Source organism: Megalopta genalis, unplaced genomic scaffold (assembly GCF_051020955.1).
Source record: "Megalopta genalis isolate 19385.01 unplaced genomic scaffold, iyMegGena1_principal scaffold0026, whole genome shotgun sequence".
In the NCBI taxonomy this organism is placed as follows: domain Eukaryota; kingdom Metazoa; phylum Arthropoda; class Insecta; order Hymenoptera; family Halictidae; genus Megalopta; species Megalopta genalis.
Window position 1 is genome coordinate 634456 of NW_027476096.1, and position 20756 is coordinate 655211.

Genomic DNA, 20756 nt, shown 5'->3' on the forward strand with positions numbered 1-20756 from the left:
TTTGTATACAACATGAGCGTCAATTAGGGAGACATTAGTGTACTCCGTGTCGAAGAAGACGACCACGAGGAGCGGGACGCGCGACGTGAATCAGAAGGCGTAGTCGTCGCGATCCTCATGGGCGTGCTTGGTTAATTCCAAGCCCTACTCAAAGATATAAATGGAACACATACACTGGATCAGGCCAAGGGAGGAGTGAGATTAGCCATGAAGAGGGACCACTTCAATATCGGCTGTATTCGGTTTGACTCGGAATCACCCGGGTACGATGCGACATACATGTTACACGATGCAAAGATCGTAAAGCGACAACTATCGTGTCACGTAACAACGATATTTCCACACGAATTTGTAATCATATTATAGCGACTTAAAATCGTTTAATTGTTCAATTAATGAATTGTTCAAATTCTGTTAATAGTCACTTTGTGGTGTAAAAATTTTATGTCTGCAATTGTAATAATTTCACGGGGCTAAAATAACTAATTATTCAAATGCTTAATGTGCATAATGTATTTGAGAAAAAATAGTAAAGTAATTGCATTCGATTTCTTAGAATTGTCTTTGATTATTAAAAGTACTTCGTAAACAGATTTCATAACAATAATTTTGATTTACAGTAGTTTCTATGTATGATTTTAGACTATCCAAAGCAAGTGATATTTTCTCAAAAGTTCTAAATGCTAATATTACAGTATGTTTATGTAAACATTATTTTGAGACACGACAGTTGCCGCTTTAATCGCACGATTTTCGCATCGTGTAACATGCATTTCGTGTCGTATCCCCTCCCTGAATCTCGTCCGCCATTTTAGGGTGAAAGCAGGGACCCCTACAACCAGACCGCCCAGCATCCTGACCACTTTACGACTTTCTTCCAGGAAAATAGAAGTGAAAGAATTACCCATCACAAATGGAATTGAATAATGCCAATGGATTTCCATTGGCAATCCATTGGAATAGTCCAATCCCATTTGTGAGGTCCCCTTTCCGCCAGAGAAAGATACTACTTAGAGTAGATGCCGAGCAGAATCCCTGATACCATTGGACACACTAGACACCAATAGAACACTGGACTTGAGTGGAAATTCCACGAACGGTCAGGAAACTAGAAAAATGCTTGCAACCGTCTCATCGTCTCAACGCTCTAGCCGTATGATATAGCTTTCTGGCATTCAGCATTAGTTTAGTCTCCATGATCGGTCACGCTGAGAAAATGTTTCTCACATACAGTTTCCATGTATCTGATTTCGAGTAACACGCAGTTGGACGAAGGACCACGCTGGACGCAGTATTATCCTTTTAGGCACGACAAGCCACTATAGTGGCATTCGCAGATGTCATCTCTCTGGACGACGCGCCACTATAGTGGCTTGCTCTAGTAGTTCACTCGCTCATCGTTCGAACCAAATAATCGTCTTCATATGCATTGTTTCACACTTCTTTTGTCTTCACAACGATTTACAACAGTCTACAGGGTGTCCCAAAAATGTCTCGCAATCCAGAAATGGCGGGTTCCTCGGATCATTTGAAGCAACTTCTTCCTTTACAAAAATTTTCTCCGAGGCACCGTTAACGAGTTATTAACGAAAAACAGTGACCAATAAGAATCGAGTACGGCTGACGCGAGGCGGTCCAGCCAACCAGCGCACGAAGCCCAGTTCCGCTCATTGGCTCGATCGCCTCGTGCCAGCTGAGCTCGCCTCTCATTGGTCACTGTTTTTCGTTAATAACTCGTTAACGGTGCCTCGGAGAAAATTTTTGTAAAGGAAAAAGTTGCTTCAAATGGCCTGAGGAACCCGCCACTTTCGGATTGCGAGACATTTTTGGGACACCCCCCCCCCCCTGTATATACAGTATCAGACTCTGTACAGTACACATCAGACTCTGCCGTCCAGAGAAATAGCCTCGCGCAGAATTCAGCCGTACCTAAAAGGTTAACGTAAGTCTATCTAAACCTCCCTTCTGGAAGACTCTGTGTATTGGTAACAACACATTACCTAGCGGGCTCTGCTTTAGACGAGGGGATATTGGAACAGTGTGGCCAGATTGTGTAATGTCGCTGGAATCTAGACCGCCGCCATTTTAATAATCCCCATTCGAATAACAAATAGCATGAGAACCAGTATAGTAATCACAGCAATGAAGATATACCTAGCCAGCGGAATAATGATGCTAAGATTAGTCGGCCACTCGAGTAAGAAGTACAATAGGAAAGGAATGCCAGCTGTAAGCAGTGAAGGAGCGGAAACACTTTACATGAAACCAGGACCTTCTAGCCAAAGGACAGCGTGGACAAGCGAGGCTGAAGGAAGACAGCTTTACGACTCTCCTCAAGGGTTTCCGGGTCAGAAATCAACATTAAACCTTCATCGGAGAAACTTGCGCGGAAATCGGAGAAGCAATGTTCAAGCAAGCGTCACGTAACTCACACGTGCACATTCCAGTCCGCTTTTTCTTGGGCCTTTCTCCCGGCACGAGACCAACGGTGGGAAAATCCAACGGCACCCGTAGCATCTTCCTGATCCTTCTCCATGAGGTTGTTACGCGACGAGACTACCCTTCGGATTGGACCGCACGACGCCCCACCAATCGGTCCCAATCCTGAGACCGGACGATACATGGAAGAACTGAAAGAAAAGCGTTTTTTGAAAAGCTTAAGAAATACAGTACGAGTCTTCAACCAACTTTTGTTTGATCAGTCACATGCCATCTCGTATTTTGATCTCGTTTTCATAACCATCGCGCTCAGGAATTTAATACTTTAGTATTTTAAGAGGTTTTGAATCTTCGCCGCGAATTTATCAAAATTTAAACCAGTCGTGTCATCTGTAGACAAATTGTAGAATCCCGGAACCAGTAAGAACATAACAATTGCAACTAAAACCTGACAACGAGAATAGGGTGAGGATAGTAGTGAGAAGAGCATTGGCACGTAAGTCCAAGTTACATGGCATACGACGGTCAGCGCCACCTGACGGGACGCCACTGTATCGTGTGTTTGAGTTCGAATCGTGTTCCGTCTGTATTACTTGTGTTGTTTGCATAGTATAATATGGGCCATGGATGCTACTTTACTACCCCACCCCCTTAACTACCCCAACCCGAGTCACATGCACCAGGACACAATGGAAATAACTTTGAATATTTATTAGAATAAATCTATTATTGTTGATATATCTGTTGTCGTTATTTCAATATTTGTCCCCATTTCTAGATTGTCTGAGATTTTTCGTATTAAAGGTCACGTGATGATCGTGATATTGCTAATTGGATTCTTCTTGGTCTTAGTTATCATGATAAGATAATGGAAGTATATAATTCTATTTAAATCATGTCAATAGCGAAAATTATCAACGTTGCAGCGTCCCTCCATTATTTAAAATTCAGGATACTGTAGCGAAATTGGACCGGAATGATCGTTGATCACGCTCAACTAACCTCGGTATTAGCGAACACTATACCTGGCAGGTCCTTAAAAAACGTAACGAGAATGTACTAATCGAGGGAAAAACTAGTCTCAGGACAGCGAGAATTGTGACATCGAGAAAGTAACCTCGACAGAGAGCACGTCCTGATCTCCACCCAAGAAGAGGTTAGCTGACGCAGAGATCGTATTCACCCGAGACAATCAACCCAGAGAAGACGACGTGGGACATCTCAGTCCCACATCACATCTCGAACGAGATTATAAGGGACCAGAGCAGCGGAAGCATGTCTGAGCTGCAGATATCTCCGACAACGCGGTAAATAACGCCGCGAGATCACGATCGATAGGGGTCAGGGGCCGCATCGTAGGGTACGGTCCTGAGCAACGTCAGGTGCGCGTAGCGTTCACGACGATTTTAGCAATGTTTTAGGACGTAAAAACAGTTTTATATAAGCCGTTGAATTGTCTTGAATTCAGCTATAACATTATTAAGTAAGAGCGATATAGTAATAATTAAAAAATCAAGGTGACTGTAATTTTTTATTTAAAAGAATATCTTCTCTTAATTGTTTATATTGAAGTTTATAGAAGACCGAGTACTAATTAATTTTTGTCCGAAACATTTTTTTGTCAAAACACCGAAAATGACTGAAAAATTGACTGAAAAAAATTTTTATTTTACCAATAGTACATTCTTCGTATTTAAAAATGCTGCTATCTATAAGAAATATTGCTCATAATTTATTTCAACATTAATATTCAATTGACCAAAGAGAATTGTCAACGTTGTATATAATTAACCATTAATATCGTTTGACGATTTCTACATACTTTTATCTGTATAATCATACCAACATCACTTCCTCCAACGTCCATCCATGAAAATGGTTATTGTTTAAAGTGGCTCTATAGCCGGAACCGCGGGACGCATCAAGGAGTTATTGTTGTTATTTCTGTTAATTTATAATTTTTATATTTTAATAATGGTATTTTTGTTGTTACCTAATATTGTTATTGTTCCATTGATTGATTCACATTGATTTTTTAATTGTTATCATATCTTTTCCACTTAACAATGTCATAGCTGACGTCAAGATGAATTCATCGACCTATATAAAACAGTCTTTACCTCTTAAAACATTGCTGAAATCGTCGTGAACAGCTAATTCAACGATTAGGACCATAGTGCGTCGTGTCGAACCGGATGTAACGGGAGTGGAGGCCGCCTCACTTCCAGGTGATCGATTCGAAAATCGCGATTATTGTTACCATTGCGCCTAGACCATAGCATGTACGTACTAGGCGCGATGTTATACGATCGAAGAAATAGTGAGGTTGGTTGAGTTACGTGGGCTCTTAGCAAACCAGACTGCTGAATACAATTGGACAGTAGACGGCGATAAACTGGTCCGTATGGGGTCAGGAGCAGAGAAAGAAAACTGAGTTGGTAACAGGGACCATTTTTGGTAAGTACCTTACGAGTTGCCTTCGACATAATTTCGGTGCTGAATTACCTGTTCCTGGATGTGACAATAGCAAGGTACGATAAGCATGTGGCATCTCGAGAGGGCTCGCGGAATCTTGCGGATATTGCGTCATGGCAAACGACTTCACGTCTCGAGGCCATGGAGCATTTCGCAACCGTCTCACACATTGTTAATCGCGGAGAACATCGGGGGTCGATCTAGAAAGTAGTATTATATTCAAAAGGGCCGTGAGATAAGCCTAACAAGGAGAGATCCCCTGGGGTGACGCTCACTTTTTGATGAGATTTGGTATAGTGATAAAGCTTGTGAAGCTGAATTCAGTGGTATGTACCCGGTATTGGGGGTACACGGCTTATAGTTTTTGAGATATTTAATGTTAAAGTTGTTAATGAAAGATTAGAAAGACGCATTGGATTACAACGTGGGGCATGGTGTGCCAGGAGGTGAGGGCAGCCCTCGCATCACGTTCAGGTAGGCCGAATCGAACCCTATTCCCTAATATTTCCGTGCTGGTACCAATACCAACACGGTACATTTTCTTAAAAATAAGATTTTACTTGCTAAATTATATAATATAAACAATTACATAGTTAAGATTATTGTAGTGACAATAACATAATTATAAACCGAACAGATCTTTTTCTTTGCACAGCGTTATAAATATGCAATTTAAATCAAATCGCGAGAAAATCTGTGATCTGTAATCGATATAATGAAAATTTGTGATCGATATAATGTAGATGTATCAAATTTAGACCAATATGATAAAAATCTCATTCACTGCCATAATTTAATGGTTAAATATTATCAATTCCCACAATATACAGGGTGACTCAAAATTATGGTACTTCCGGGAAATGAGGGATTCTTGAGGTTATATTTGAAGTAACTTTTTCCTTAGCGAAAATGCAACCCGCAGCTTTCTTTACGAGTTATTAGCGAAAAACACTGACCAATGAGAGGCGAGCTCGCCTAGCGCTGGGCGGCCGAGCCAATCAGCGGAACTGGGCTTCGTGCGCTGGTTGGCTGGGCCGCCTTGCGTCAGCCGTACTCGATTCTTATGGTCACTGTTTTTCGTTAATAACTCGTTAACGATGCCTCGGAAAAAAATTTTTTATAGGAAAAAGTTACTTCAAACGACCCCAGGAACCTCTAATTTCTCGAAAGTAACATAATTTTGTCTTCTTTATCATTATCATGGCTGTTTATGAAGTGATAATAAAAGACACTAAACGGAATATTTTTAATTGAAGATTGTTGAAGAAAACTAAATGGTGTTTTTAAAAATAATAATAATAGATCAACGGAATATGTAATTTTAATTTCTTAATTCTTTCTTTCGTAATTCTTTTAATAGAACGTATCATGTATAGCCTATAAAAATAATATAAACGAAACAAATATACTAGGTGTCTCAAAATTCATACGCAATCGGAAAATTAGGGATTTTTGATGTCATTTCAAGTAAGTTTTTCCTTAGCGCAAATGCAATCTGCGGCTTTGTATACGAGTTATTAACGAAAAGCAGTGGCCAATGAGAGGCGAGATCAGCTAGCGTTTCACACACATTTTCCACTAGGCCGAAGCGATTCAAAACATTAGTAATTTCTCAAGCTGAATTTATTTTTCGGGTACAGGATACATTCATTCATACAGCCATCAATTATAATATTAATGATTATTCAGTAACATATAGTAATTCGCAAACAGACGTATCCATAAGTCGGGAAAGATTGTGAATCATTATTTTGGTCATCCTTTGACAATGAAATAGTAATTACAAGTAATTTAATATCACATCTTCTATCACATCTTCCGCTATGCTAGAAATGAAAAATTATTTAAAATCGCAATATTTATATCGCAAAAGAAACCCTTTAATATTTTTATAATATTTGGATCGTTTATTTTGGAGATGGTGCAAGTCCAGTTTTTATTGTTTCTAGACAATTAAAGGTTAGCATATTAGTCAATTCAAAAATATAACTTAATTATGTCAGATCTGGCAATTTGTCTACTAATTTATCAATATGTAAATTGATTACATAAATTTCTTTTAGGCGAATTTAACTAAAATAATATATACTTACAGGCTTCTACCATTTTCATAATTAGTCAATTGTAAAAATCATTAAATTTCAATTATAAAAGAACAAATATCACTTAAAATATATTTTGTATTATTCCAATCTTGAAATAAAATATGAGCAGTATTTTTTATTTTGAATGTTAATTATGTTTATATATTGTTAAACTTAATATAAGATATTGCTATTATTTATTTATGCTATTTATATCGCAGCGTTTCGAAATATTCATGATGTACAGGAGGTATATAAGGTAACAATTGCTTCATATCCTTATATTTTTCTTATGTAATAGATTTAGCATTGTGCCAAGGCGATTCTTTCAAATTTTGGCGATCTTTCCCGATGTGTAGATGATAAATCTAACGTATTAAATTCTGTGTCCTCTATCTATGTTTTATATAAAACAGTATAGAGTGCACTTTTGCAAAGCTCATCCAACATATTTTCAGTCAGTTTACCTTTTCTTCGTTAATATTTTTTTCGTACCCGTTTTTGAATTGAATTTTGTAGATTTTTTATTGAAATGTAATTCTCTCGTTTTATTTCGTGTAAAATAAATTTATTATTTTTTCTACATTGTTTTATAACATCATAATAATCCTGTGTAGTGTGTAGAAGAAATTCTTTTTACGTGACTCCGCTACCTACGTATGTATGTCTATGGAAATTGGACTTATACCATTTTCATAATCAATCGCTGTGCAATTTCTTTTATTGGCCAATTTTAAATTGAACAAAGCATTTTGTTAAGATATTAAATATTAACTAGTTATAAATAAAAAGGTAAAACTAAATTAATCACAAATTATGTGATATCTCAGTTTTTAAAAAATATGGACTTGCACCACTTTCAAAATAAACGGTCCATTTTATCTAAGTATCCCATTCTATAAATATAAATTATAAATTATATATATTAAATATAATATAAATTCTATCTATCCCATATCTGTGCATAAATGGCCTTCAGTACCCTTAGAAAGAGTGTTCTTAAAAGCTGGGAATATTATTGGTGAAAAAAAGAAATCGGTTAAAAATCCAAGTATCATAAATAGAATTGAATTATAAGCACTATATTGTATGTATTACTTAAAACTGTTACGGAATTCTGATATTCAAGATTTCTAAGCACCTTTTCGATACCTGGAAGTGTGTACCCATTCCAGGATTCAATACAGGATGGCCCATTCAGATCGATCCAATCAAATATCTGTAAAACCGTTGATAATATTAAAAAACATTTCAAACAAAAGTTGAACGGTTCCATGGATTACGTAATCTGATATCAGCAAAATTTTTCTAGGTGAACGCGTGAAGGACATACGAAGGTCAACTTTATTTTTTTAAACAGAATCATACATTTTTTTAGTGTACTAATCGATTCAGCTCGTCATTCTCGTCATGAAAATACTAAGACATTTATTGCGGAAAATCATTAGCTTAGAATTGTTCCTCAGTTTCTAAACAAAAATGGACAATTTGGGAATGGAAGATACGATTATCTGTTTCGAATTTATAAATATAAATTTATAGTTGTTAAGAAACAGCAACTATAAAAACGATTCTCGATGCTTGAATAATAGTATCTCCTTCTCTCAAATGATTCACCTTTGTTTACAAGCTGAGGGTCAATTGGAGAGAATTTACTGTAAATCTTTCCATTCAGACTGTAAGTCGTATTTTTTTACATTAACTTTAGTTGCGCGTGTAGTAACACTGTGCATTAATAAAATTAAAGTATATATACATATAATGAATACGATCATTGAAGCATGATTGCTTCTTAGTAGTATCATGATTATTGAAATTTACTCGGTTTTGTAAGTACATATTTAACTGAGCCTACCTCTATTGAGTACCCAATACTAGATATCGTATAGTCGCGGACACGATAATTTGAGGTTGTAAAATCAGTCGGGTCATAAAGTAATCATGTTGCGGTTTTCGGGACAATGACTTTGATCTATGACCGGATTAGTACTCGAAACCATGGTGCGAACCGTTCGACAAAATCGTTCTAACACGATCCGGCGTGATTGCGAGCGCGAGGCAGCCAGTGGTCGTGACAACAGAGCGTCAGCTGTACTAGCGCTCTAATTGGCTCGCGTTACCCGTTAATACCTTTCGGTTGCCAGATTTCTTATATTGTACATACAGTCAGCGTGAAAAGTGTTCGTACACTAAATTTTAGATTTTAGTTATCAGTTTTCCACCTGGTAACTACATTATGCAACAACATGTTACAGGAAAATGAACGGTGCATAGAGAAAGTAGAAACTTCAAAATTTAAAATGAGTATAGGTATTGTTACAAATGATTGTACGCACTTTGTTATTTGGAACTGCCACCAAGAATTAAGATACGTTTAATAGTCCGTTGTGTGATGTCATAATGACAGATGCCGATCACATAAACGAACAAGGCAATTTTGATTTTCAAATAGCATCAACGTCTCAGTCTATTAATTACCGGAATTAGCACATTGACAGTGAACATCCTAATGGTGTATTAACCCTTAGCACTCCGAACCATTCTGGACGTTGGCTACCAGCTACTCAGCTCCACTTTTCGGCAGAAACGGGAATTTACAGACCTTCGTATTATTTAGCATAGTTTTGGAACTAACTAACATATTATAATGATATTGGACTTATATGAATTTGGCTGAAACCGAGAAATTTGCAAAAAAATCAATATTTTATTTTTTATAATTTTGTTATTTTAGCACTGAAGGGAAGGTAAGCGAATCGGAGAGCGTGTTTAAGGCTACTATGAATACAGTTTATTGAATTGCTATTGATGAGCGCGGGCGCGACTAGCGTGGTGTCGTAGGACTAGCGACTTCGGACAGACTGAGCTTTTGGAGTTGCGCGTTTGTCTGTTTTATACTGGAAGGGAAGAAAGGAATAGATGGACTTTCGTAGGAAAAGAGAAAGTTGGGAAAGTCCCGTGCGGGTCGAGGTGTCTAGATGTGAGGAGAATTGTTTTATTAGGGGTGCGTGCTTTTTAGGGAATTTTGAGGATTAGGAACGGTACTTGTTTTATTGCTAGCGGCCGCGCTCAGGTAGAGGAATGCGACGCCACATTATCGTTTGTTTTATAATTTTGTTTTGTTGTTGTAATCGCTATCTATGCGAACTCTTTCTCTCGTCGCTTTGTTGCTTGGACGATATCACTATCATTGCTATCAAACCGATAGACTAACTGTAGAAGATAACCTTCTACATATTTGTAGTAACATTTCTGTGTAACATTTCTAACATATCTGTATAAACGTCTATCTGGAGCTCACCTTCACTACTACTTGCGTCATGAGACTCATTCGTGTTTGAACGTTTTACCATTGTTCTAATAAAAAATATGAATAAATACATAGGTAGAAAATTTCTAATTGTTATTACTAACTCACAAGATGATATTTACCAAAAAAACTTTTACCAAACAATTTATTTATCAAGAGAAGAATCACTTTTCCGATTTTCTCACTCGTTAGATCTATCTATACCGCTCGACGCTTCAAACCAGACTGAGTTCAGCTTTGAAAATCTTTTCCTCCAGATTTTATGATTATAAATCTCACTATACAGTGCGTGCTACGTTCGCATACCGATCTTTCTTCTACAAACTTGCCTTATCGCTCTTTTCAAGTGGCGCCTTTGAAGTGCTCGGATCGTCGTGAGCACGCCTCTCACGTTCTCGTCAAAACTCGCTGACATTTCTTGTATATATCTTAGTAATTTTACTATATTTTGATTTGATTTCTTGTGCCATTTCAAAAGAAAACTTCAGGGAAACATGCATGTCTGAAAAAGTTGCGCTGAAATAGCTCAATTCCCCGTAATCACTAATAGACTTTAATGTCCCACGAAAGGGGACATCCGAATGATATGCTAGAATTACGATGTCCCACGAGGAGGGACAGCGGAGTGCAAAGTGTTAAGACCCAAATACGTTGAAAGACTGTGAAATATTTTCTGAGTCGTCAGTTGTTCTCATGGAGCAATAATTTTATGGTGTTTGGGCTATGCTCGACACAACTTTATAATCGATTTACCAACTGAGCTGTTGAATCATTACTGTGTGGATCAGAACCCCGCAAAACCAACATCTACGAAGATTGAAAAATGGGGGTGGATTCCATAATTATGCGACTAATAAAGAGGGGTTGTTAGGTGTCCGCTTCCAATTTGTTTTGGTTTTTGAATATGTTATAGAGGGCCAAAAAATAAGAGATATGTATTTTTTTATATCGGCCGTTTTTCATATCGAGGAAGGGAAATTACCCCTCGAAGTTGATAAAATGGCGTACGAAAAATCGTTTAAAGTTAGTTGAAGGATTATTATCAAACGTGTCATAAATTTAATTTGTAGTGTATCTGGGTGGGTGAATACTGCTCTTGTTGTCAGTCACCTTCGACACATGATAAACTAACCCTAATTGTTTCAATACACACTTAAAAGACTTGAAACCTGCAGGAAGTTCATATAATCTTCGAGAAATCTTAAATTTCATTTTAACAAATTATTGTGAAGATTTTGTCTTGAAAATTGTGTTCTGAATAAGTACTTTGCCAGTGTCAATTAAGTAACACTTGTTATCTTTTATATGAAATACATATAATCAACTTAACCGTTTCCGTACCAGATGGTTCTGAAAAAACAGGATCGAAAAGCGAAAAAAAGGCGAAAAAACATAAAATAAAACGTTATAAATGAAAATATATATACTATTAATTTAGAACAGGTAACAACAAAATGCAAATTGGATTACTGACAGCGCTGCGACGCGCGACGTATACATGCGTCTGAAAGACTGAGCACGTTTCGACAAATTTCGGGTGGGCCGTAAGTCGTCTGTTTCGGCCAAATGCCCTGGCTTTTCTCGACACAAAATCTGAAGAGCGCAAAAGTGGCTCGTGGTACGCAAACGGTTAACATTTTTTACCTTTGGAACAGTTCCAAATTACGCGTTATTTCTGGCAAGATATTCACTTCTGTGAAAACACGTTTTCCAGTCGCAGCCAAGTACTTGGCGCGTAACACTAGAATCCGCTAGTCCAGTGATAAAAAAAGATTATTAATCCGATAAAGATGTTAAATTTGTTATTAACAACATTCAAAACATTGTACTTGATGGAAACTCCCATAAGAAGGGTAGAAATTCAGTTGAAGGAGTCTATAGAGAAAATTTTGCTTAACAAGATATTTATGAATTTAATTTAATTGAATTTAATAATTAATTAATTAACAACTGAATTTAATATAATTGAAATTTCGGAAGAGTTTTCGTTTAATTTTCCGGATTAATTTAAAGAGTACGAAATTGAAGATATTGATGAAAATGATAAGGGCGATAGTGTGAATAACGAAAACTCTCACCACATTTTAATCTCAATCAACGCTGTTTATTTCTTGGGCCTATTTCGCGTCCGTACGTCTGGAGAAATCTCGATAGACTGCCGTCACTCTGGGGATCTCTACCAGAAAACCAGCACCCTTAAATACTAGTAGGAAGGGGAAGAAAACGACAGAGGAGTGTTCCGTCTTGCAACGGAATTTTATTTTTTTTTTGGCAAACGGTTTTCCATTAGTACGGTCAGGGGACAGCGAGACCCCATCAATAAACTAAATTAAGGTGCGTAGTCACAATCACACCAAGTCCGCTGTTGAAGCAACCATAAACGGAAATTTGGAAACACCGTCAGGTACACCATCTGCATCCATCTTTATTTTTATGATAGGGTCACCCTATTGTGCCGTGTCGTCCACGTTCTCGGGTTTTTCCCGCCACCTGCGCTGTTGTGCGATATGGACTTCTAAGTTCCCTTTCCACCTCACTATTTTGACCAATGGTTTTCAAGTTTTCTCTCGGCGAGAAGTATATAAGAACAAGAAACTCTTGACCAGCTCACTACGTTTTATTCTGGCTTAACCTCGTTGTCCATATCGTTCAACGTCACGGTCGCTCGTCACTCTGATCTACGTTTCGTTCAGTCTCGTGGTCCATATTCTCAAGTCGCGGTTATTAGTTACACTGGTCTATCGTTCTGCTAATCGATCATCCTTGTACAATGAACCACGATCTATTTATTAAAACAGTTGTTCATTTTTAATTAAACGGACAACGATATCGTCCTATTCCGTCGCGCAGCGTAATAGGCCTTACGACCCGATAGATAGTTCATATCGCGAGTAACGATATCAGGTGCTCACACGACGCACCTTTACTCTAATTCTCTAAGTTTCTTTTTCATATCTATTTTTTCTCTTTTGGGGTAATTCATCCCTTCCTGCCTCAATCCATTTCTGCTTGAATATTATTTTCTTTCTTCTACGCTTCTTCCTTTGCTCTGTTGCCCTCGTTCTCACCTTTTTCAAATCTTTATGCTATTTGGCTTCTTAAGATCTCGTTTGTATTTCTAACGTATAAAGAATTTTCTCGTATGTTTTACAATTCTTCTAAATCTGTTTTTTAAACATAGAACACGACCTGTGGTGGCCCTATTGACTATGGTGGAAAGAGAGAGTATGCTGTAGTTAAATATATTGACAACAAAGGATGATTCAGTAAGAGACAAGTTATATAAGATTGCCATATGTAGCCATTTCGAGAGCATTCCCACTCCTTTATCTTAATATACTAATCCTTGAATTCAAACCATCTTCGGACAGTACGAAAAATAAAAATACTCGGTAAACAACGTTATTTTGAGTCACATTTTGAAAATGATTACTATCAGTGAGATCGGACCGATTAATTCGTTTGAATCAAATTAACATCGCAGATTCCGCAAGTTTGGATAATATTCCACTTTCGGTAAAATCGTCAATTACTGCGAGCCTCCTTGTTGTCAGTGTGACATCGAACGAGCAGTAACACTTAGGTAATTACAAATTCAACTTAAATATCAATTACAACGGATTTGATTCTTGTAATAAACAATTTTAGCCAAAACGTAAATTGAATAACAGTTTATTCTAACCCGTAATTTAGATTCAACAATTTTGAATTTATCGTTCTCCTCATGATACAATCTTACCCAGGGATCTTAATCACCAATAATAACCAAGGCAGGCTGCAATAAGCCCCACAGGAACCCATGGGATAACAGTTCCCAAGTCGTTCAGAGATCGGGATAATACGTATTTATATAATATAATTAATATAATTAATATAATCCATCGTATTTATCAGAATTGCCTAATAAAATAAATTCCGGCGCCGGTCCGAGCACACATGTGTCACCGACTACCGAGCTGCCATAAAGCTGATACGATTGTCTCTGTTAAGTCAGCCTTGTCAATCTCCACAATTCGATCGATCACAACATCTCCGCCAATCGATCATCCTTATACGATAAACCACGATCTATTTATTAAAACAGTTGTTCATTTTTAATTAAACGGACAATGGTATCGTCCTATTCCGCCACGCAGCGTAATCGGCCTTACAACCCGATAGATAGTTCATATCGCGGAGTAACGATATCAGGTGCTCATACGACGCACCTCTACAGGAGAGTTGGAAAGGAGATAGTAGGATGTCGAAGGAAAATCGTTAGCAACAGCGGGAAAAGAATCGTAAAGAATGGAAGGTTGGGAAATCCTTCGGGTCTGGTTTACGACGGTCGGACGGGCCCCAAAACGATCTCGAAAAACTCCGAGTACAATAAATAAATAAATAAATCTTCGTGCGGATCTGGTGTGCAGATGTAGGTTCGTACGAACCCCTGTTGTTAACTTCGAATTTGGAAATGTCCGTGGCAGCACGAACGACTGTTTTCTATTTCATGACGGGGGCTTGGCAGCAGTATGATGGCTGCTACAATGATAACGATGAAAATTGGTCTGAAGAAACATATGTTGAAGTTTGTCCACAGCCGGATGAAGATGTTGATATTGACTATATGCAGAGAGCTGTTGCATTCTGGAAAGGTGGACAAAAAAGATGTAAACTTGAGACAGTTCAACATCATATTAAACTTGTTTCATCCAAATGGTAATTATCTCGATGAGCTAACCGGATCGATATAGGAGGAACCAAACGAGAAAAATTTGCAAAAGTTCCCGAGTATGTAATAAAAAATTTCGGGAAGGCAGTTGATATCTTGCACGATAGAGATATTCGACGACGGGCCTTAAAATCATATGAGGATAATAATAGTAATAATAACATAGAATTTGCAGTTTCGAGAACATGGCTATACAGGATGTCCCAGGTTTTAATGTTCAAACTTTGTCAGTATATTCTATGACACAAAGTAAGAAAAAAATGTTCTATAAACATAGGTCATATAGAGCTTTATTAAGAAGTTATAACAAAAATTCAGAATAGGAATAGTAATCAACTAAAAAAAAATAGAAAAAAATCTTCGATCGATGTCAATCATGTATTGTCAACAACGGTTATTAATACATTTCGAAATGTATTAATAAACACAGCTTACATAAACACACGGCATGTGCTGATCTATTCAAGCCAATGCTCGCAGTAACAGCAAGTTGATTACTATTCCTATTCTGAATTTTTGTTATAACTTCTTAATAAAGCTCTATATGACCTATGTTTACATAACATTTTTTTCTTACTTTGTGCCATAGAATACACTAACAAAGTTTGAACATTAAAACCTGGGACACCCTGTATAATTTTAAAGAAACTCATCGCATTGTTTCTCGAGAAGTAACTAAATTTGTTACACGAAAAGCAATAAAAAGTAGTTTACCCCTTGTCAAGGATGACTGACAATAAGAGCAGTATTGACCCACGCAGATATGCAACAAATTAAGTTTATAACAAGTTTGATAATAATTCTTCAACTAACTGTAAGCGATCAACTTCGAGGGGTCGTTTCTCTCCCTAAAGAAGAAAACAATATAAAAAAATACGTATGCATTATTTTCTAATACTCTATAACATATCCAAAAACCAAAGCAATCGGTGGCAGAAATTCTTCGTAATCTCATTTCATCGATGCCTAATCGAATCTTCCACGTTATTCGACAAAAATGACAACTATACAAAATATTAATTTAGGAATAGAGAATAAATTGTTGTTAATCTCGATATTATTCAATTGAAAAACGTGCGGCTTTATGGAAATTTCGTACTTCGTTTCTTGTTGAAATGAAAAACTTTACGTTTTTTTCTATAAATAAATGTTACATCTATGAATATGATCATGCATGTAGTATTTTTATTAATCCTAAAATGCTATCATGTAGTAGTTTCTCATTACTATAGCATAATCATAAAATTTCACCAAAAAATCAAGTGGTTTTATGGAAATTTCGGGCAGTGTATAACTATGGAACCCAGCTAATTTTCCAATCTACGTACATGTTGTTTTGGGGGGGGGTCCTGATTCCCGCAGTAATGATACAATAGCTCAGTTTGTAAATTGATTGTAAAGTGGTGTCGAGCATAGCTCAAACACCATAAAATTATTGCTTCATGAGAACAACAACTGACGATTCGTTCACCAATATATATGTTACCGTGAATGACCGAAATTGGAGAATGTCGACTTTCACACCGGTGAATGTCAACAGATACCAAATACGTCGGTGAAAGATCGAATATTTCATTACATTGTTGTACATTCGGACCCTCTCCGGTTTGTGTCGACAATCACAGATATGCTCTGGTGAAGGTCCAAAACCTGTCGTTGCAAAAGGAAGTGTTCCACAAATAAATGCAGTTGTAAAAGCAAGGGACTCTTGTGCAATTCAAAGTGTCATAATAGTTTAAGTTGTTGCAGTAAATAAGATTTGAATCACATAAGTAAGTAATTTTTTATTACTATTATATTTTCTTTTCTCATGTAGAATGTACCGTGTATTTTAAATTCTTGGTCATTCCTTTCAGAAAGAGAGGCGAAAAAGTTACGTCACCCTTGTGGCGTTTTATAGCGACTGAATTACGGAGAAGAAAATATAAATCTCCAACATGTTCAACATTCACCATTAGTGCATGGTGAATATCAACATTTACCGGTGTAAGTCAGAAATAAGGGTATTTAGCAAATATTTCGGACATACACCAAGCGACTATGTGAATGTTGACATTCACCGGTGAAAGTCGACATTCTCCAGATTTCAGTGTTTCACTGTGACATATACATCCACGCGTATGTCCGATAGTTTCGTCTGGTCCATTATTAGTTTTGTCCTGTAGCACATTCAGAAAATATTTCACAGTCTTTCAACGTATTTGGGTCTTAATACAGCATTAGGATGTTCACTGTCAATGTGCTAATTCCGGTAATTAATAGACTGGGACGTTGATGCTATTTGAAAATCAAAATTGCCTTGTTCGTTTATGTGACCGGCATCTGTCATTATGACATCACACAACGAACTATTAAATGTATCTTAATTCAAAAGTTCAAACATTTTTAACACTATTTAAATGTCACTTTTCTGATAGATCATTCTCGAAAGAAGCGAATCAGATGTTTTGCGAACGGCAAACCTCTGTAGCTTGCCTTTATTCCATAAAGTTTGAAGGTAAATAATTATATATTTCGAATTTGTTAATTGTCTACCATTGTCTTTTATAAATAACGTAAAGATATTAATACAGTAAAACAAAGGCAGGAGATAAGAATAAAAATAAGAATGGCGAATCAATAAATTATCATGGGCAAATATTTTTAATGTGTAGAATGGCAAGTTTTACAAAATCAGCATCTGCACTTATTTTACACACGTGAAACCGTCCTAAAATATTGGATATTTCGTATATAAAGCAAATTATTGTTCACCTCTATGCAAACTTGAAGGGCCAAATATAGTAAATTCTCTCGAATTGTCCCTCAGCTTGTAAACAAAAATGAATAATTTGGGAAGAGCAGATACGATTATTCGAGTCTCGTGGCTCGTTCTCATAGCCGCGGGGCTCGAGTAATCGTATCTCGTCTTCCCAAATTGTCCATTTTTGTGTACAAGCTGAGGAACAATGAGAGAGAATATATTGTATTTGTTTCCAGGATCTCGCTTGGTCAAATACTTTTTTCCCATCATCGTTTTCGTTACTCACTGTATTTTTCATATGAATTATGCGTCGCGTATTTATTCAATATATGTCCAATTTAAAATTGCCAAGACTTTTATATTTATGGTGTCGAATTTGAGGTCCAAACAATCTAGACTTTAAAAATTTATTCATTACTATTGCTTCTGGCTAAATATTTATTACCACGAATTGTATTCTGTAAAATGTATCAGCTATTTGTCTTCAGCTACTTATATCATTGCTGTGTTAAATCTATTTAATCAACCTTGTAACATGTTCGTTGCCATTCGACATTTTTTTTACAGAATTATAACATTCTAAATATTGACAATTAGTCAAAAATCGAAAATGCAGTGTACGAATACTTTTTACGCTGTTTGCACATCTACAGGTTACATATTCTTTAAAATACAAAGAAACAATCCCAATTTGTAAAACGTATTAACACTATGCCGTCCGATGGCACCACGCTGGTGCCATGCAAAAACTATCTGTTGTATGCCGGTGGTACCACTTTGGTGCCATTTTAAAAAACTGAAATAACATTTGAACTATATTTCTTGGGTGTTAAAAGGCAGCAAACTAACTATAGCATTGTGCTTATTCAACTAACAATTAAGTACGAAAATTCTTGGATGACATATTTTAATTTTAGGAATTTATATTACCGCTATCTTCGAAATTTTTTTTTTAAATCTAAAATTTCCAAGCTATTATGCCGGCGTCAAACAAAAGAATCATATCTAAGATCTGCGGACCTAGTGTTAAAACGGATCTAGTGTTAAAAAAAAGTTGTCATGACATTAATCCTTTTAAACATGCTGTGTACTTTATATGTTACTTGGTATTACTTAATATTACTTTCTATTATTATATACTATTTTATTTTTAGAAGACCCAATATCGATACTAAACCTATACGCTGCTATATGTATGTAGACGAAGAATTAATTACAGTAGTGGCAGCAGTTTCTTTGTAAACATTCTCGGTAACTAAAGGCAAGTGACGGTAGGATGCATTAGGAAAAGTTATTCGAACTGATACCTTTGGCAGCACATTTCAAGTTCGTTCAAATTAGAAGTGGGTTTCCTACAGTAAATAATTACATCTCATTTAAACAGTATGTGCATTTATTCGTCGGTGTTTAAACTGCAAAACCTTAAAACTGTGACGAATCTCGGAAGATATTAAAACAAATATGGATCCATCGGTATACCTATGCCTAGACCGGCACACGCGAAAATATTGTTCGTTATTTTGGTATTTGCTTTTTGTGATAGTTTATTTGGTGTTTGCGTTTTCGCATATACACTTCTGTAGCTTTCCTCTCAATACTGTCTGGGACAAGAAAACGAGCCAACAAATAAATACACGTAAAAATACAATCGGTAACAGAGGTAATGTTTGACGTATTGCATGCGTGTACGTATGCATATGTGTTAATATCAATAACAAAATTAGAGTGTGTTAAGACGCGATTAATTTTTAGAATTTTTAGAAGATAAATGGAGTGTGTTTTGTTTGAAGCAAGTAAGGCGAATAAATAACATAAATAAATTGCTCTTTCATGATGTTTCCAGTTCTTTACACAGAAAATAAACGTTTTACGTTATCGATCACATTTTCAGTCACTTATAAACGAAATTAATGTCTTATATTATCGAGAAAAGTAGGTACATCGTACAATAAAGAGTTAAAGAATAAAAACTGCTTATTTGCAACACTACCACTTGGAATAACATTATTCTTGATACTATTCTGTGAAATATTATTTTCTTATATTTTAATAAAATACTTATTTCAGAATAGTATTTCTGTGAGTAGCTAATATAAATAAAATATATATTTGAAATATATATTTTCACATGTAATTGCTATTTCGAAGAAAGTATATTTGCCAAATTCCGTATTACGTGTGAAAAGATACAAATACATATGTATAGTCTATTTACTAGTTCGAAAATCTATTTTTTCCCAGGAGCAAGATTCAAGAAATGTCAGAGACTCATTCATCACTCGTATAAAAAAATATATTGAAGTTGCTGGACATCATTTTGAGTATCTGTTAACACGTTGAACGCCACGTCATCCATATCTGGGTGACGGCTATATTTCCGCAGTCTTCGTCCAATTAAAGTAGGATTTTGGAGATAATTTATAGTAATTTTATTCGTAACACAACTATGACGAGTATAGACAGTATATGGTAACAATAAAGTATGAAATAAACAAAAACAAACATTAAAAATATACTTATAATAATAATAAAATAAAATAATAAAATATAAAATATACTTATATTTAAATTTGTTTTTAAAATATTATAACATTCCTGGACACTCAGGACAATACGTTATAGTCTTTTGCAAACTTTTTTTTGCTTCGTGGCGCCGGGAGAACCTCCACCGATTCACGCAGGGCGTTCAACGTGTTAAAACAAAATTTTCTTCATTCATCCTTCTACCAGAATTCTTTCATTATCTCCGTGAATTTCCTAGTGTTTATGTTTAATTTTTTGTACCCAAGATCACGCAAAGGTCACAATATTATAGATATTTGGATACCTTTTGATCACAGTTATCGCATTGCGATGATGAAAATATGTAGTTCCATATAAAAAAAACTTCGAAGACCTTGAAGTCTCGAAAAATATGACCCTGAGAAAAACGTATATCCCATCACAGAATTTTTTCCTTAGGACAAAATAATGTTTCTCTGTCATTTCTCCATA